Source organism: Lactuca sativa, chromosome 1 (genome assembly GCF_002870075.4).
Source record: "Lactuca sativa cultivar Salinas chromosome 1, Lsat_Salinas_v11, whole genome shotgun sequence".
Lineage (NCBI taxonomy): Eukaryota > Viridiplantae > Streptophyta > Magnoliopsida > Asterales > Asteraceae > Lactuca > Lactuca sativa.
The window spans coordinates 188,134,170-188,136,580 of NC_056623.2; the positions used below are offsets into that span (position 1 = coordinate 188,134,170).

Below are 2,411 nucleotides of genomic sequence, written 5' to 3' on the forward strand. Positions count from 1 at the left end.
TAAATAATGAAGATTGCGGTATTTTCATAAATCTAAGAAAACATGATCAAATTTCCTAAAACATTGATAATGTTAGCAACAAAATACTATATCTTGAGAATACATTTGAGAGTATAATTTGAGAAATTTCAATATTTCAATTCTGATTTCACTCTCTTTAGACACTATCGTTCAATCAATGTATTGGCACTTTCAAAAAACTAGACCCAGAAAACAATTGAAACAAAATAAACCCTAAAAACAGATAATAAAAAGAATTCCCAGCACCTTCCAAAGAGGACTAGGGTTAGAAAGAGAGATATCGAAAAAAGTGGGCCGATTAATGGTTTGGCAAGATTTAAGCATCCATTGAAAAGAAAAGAATTACACCTAAATCAACATACCTAAATTAAGAGACCAGAAGTATGGTGGAGCATCAATACTAGAGACACGGTTTCCAATTTTTTGTAATAAATTGGTACGTAGAGAAGAATGGCAACGGATGGACGATCACAATTACTAATGTCTTGCTATGAAGTTGAATTCAAATATGTTTATTTGAGAGAATGTGATGGAGATGTAGGTTTTGTCAATTTATAGTGAATTGAATCATATGATATAATTTCCTATCTAAATTAATTTCACAATATCCTGAAGATATGTTATTTTGAATTTCGAAACCTCATTCCTTCATTTACTCTATGATTTTTGGTATCATCAATGGAAATAAATGGATGTGCCGGATCTAGAAGGTATAAAAACGTGACATAATGGCTAAGGAAGTGACACGTGGCGAAATAGTTAATATAGTGACACATGGCATAGAGTAACTATTCTCTTATTAAGTAGTTTAGATGTTCTACCTATGTGTTCTTGTTTTTTGTCAAATGATCGATTTCATTTTTAAGGTTTTGTTTTCTGATTTTGGTTTTGATTTTGATATAAGTTGGTTTTGGATTTGGTTCCATCTTGTTTTTGGATTGTATAAGGTTTGATTTTATTTGTTTTGTTTGTACCTAGTAGTGGTCTTGCCAGAATAGGAATCTAGTGGTGGAAAGTTTGATCAAATCTTTTGTGAAGTAACTCTACATATGTTGATTTGGCAACCACATAGGCTCTTACTAGGCAACCATACAAGTTGTAAATGATTATGTGGCATAGTTGACCGCTTAAATCAGGTTTTGTGACGAAATTAGCTGATAAAGTCCATTTTTTACATTTAGAAAGCCATCAAATAATTTGATAAACCATTTAAACCAATTTGAATTTTTTGTTACCCAATAGTAGCATTAACCCAACATATAAACATGCATAGCTTTGCCTAGAAAATGTCTAAAAGTGGTAACAATAAAACCATTTTTGTTAAAATACAAATATCATTTTATACAAATTTATACATAAAAAACTAAAAAAATATAACTATATATATATATATATATATATATATATATATATATATATATATATATATATATATATATATATATATATATATATATATATATATAACATGTATCGTCCCTCACTGTCGCTACCGCAACATCCCACCACCAATTCATCCAATGACTACCTTAACCTCATCATATCCATCTCTCCCTCCACTTGAATCCTTATATTTGTCTAATTTAGTTTGATGCATCATCCCCTTCACGATCCTCTTCTACATCAAAGTTTACAAACCCACGATCATTGTAAACGACAACCACCACCGATTACTACCTAGTGAGCCCCCTTTTCCTCTTCTGATCGGAGACGTCTTCACTACCGCCGTTAGCCAGGAAACCACTAATATATCTCCGCCAAATCATCTGCTCATAACTGGATTTTGCAATCGAAGTTAGTGTTTAGATCTTGGTACAATCAGTTTCAATTAATTCCTTCGTTTCATTCATTTGATCACAATCGATTTTAGGTACTTCCCTTCAAAGATTTAGGTTCATTCTTCCTCTATCTCTATTTATATAAAACCTTAATCGATCTTTAATTTGCTTCTGTGTGGTTGTGGTTTTGGAGGCTGTGGTGACCAGGACGAATTGAAAGCTGATCGCTGACCTTCAAATACCTTTATACGGTCTAAAATATTTCTTTTGGCTATGTAACGACAATGGGATGAAGCATAGGTACAATCCAAATTGATGTGGAAGATTGTATAAAAAAAGCTACATTCGATATACTTCTATTATTTAATCCAATTGTTAAACTTATTCAATAGAGGACTCTATTTTGTCCATGGCCTGCAATTGTTTGATAAAATTCATGAATATGTTCACTTAACTCAGGCGCACTAACATGTAGACGAGGATTGAATCTATTTCACCTTTTTAAACGACTTCCGGTAATTTACTTGAAAGCTTCATTAATTTATAGCAATACAATACTATAATTTTTGATTAACTATAAGTCCAGGTCCTTTTAACCCTGTTCTAATTGGA

The 2,411-nt window shown here is 31.7% G+C and overlaps 1 long non-coding RNA gene across 1 annotated transcript; it reads left to right on the top strand.

Moving 5' to 3' along the window:
- The first annotated feature begins 1,501 nt into the window (after positions 1-1,501).
- LOC111891196 (uncharacterized) lies at positions 1,502-2,207 on the top strand. Its single transcript, XR_002850107.3, has 2 exons — positions 1,502-1,891; positions 1,993-2,207. It is a non-coding gene; the product is annotated as an uncharacterized LOC111891196 (long non-coding RNA).
- The last annotated feature ends 204 nt before the right edge of the window (positions 2,208-2,411 follow it).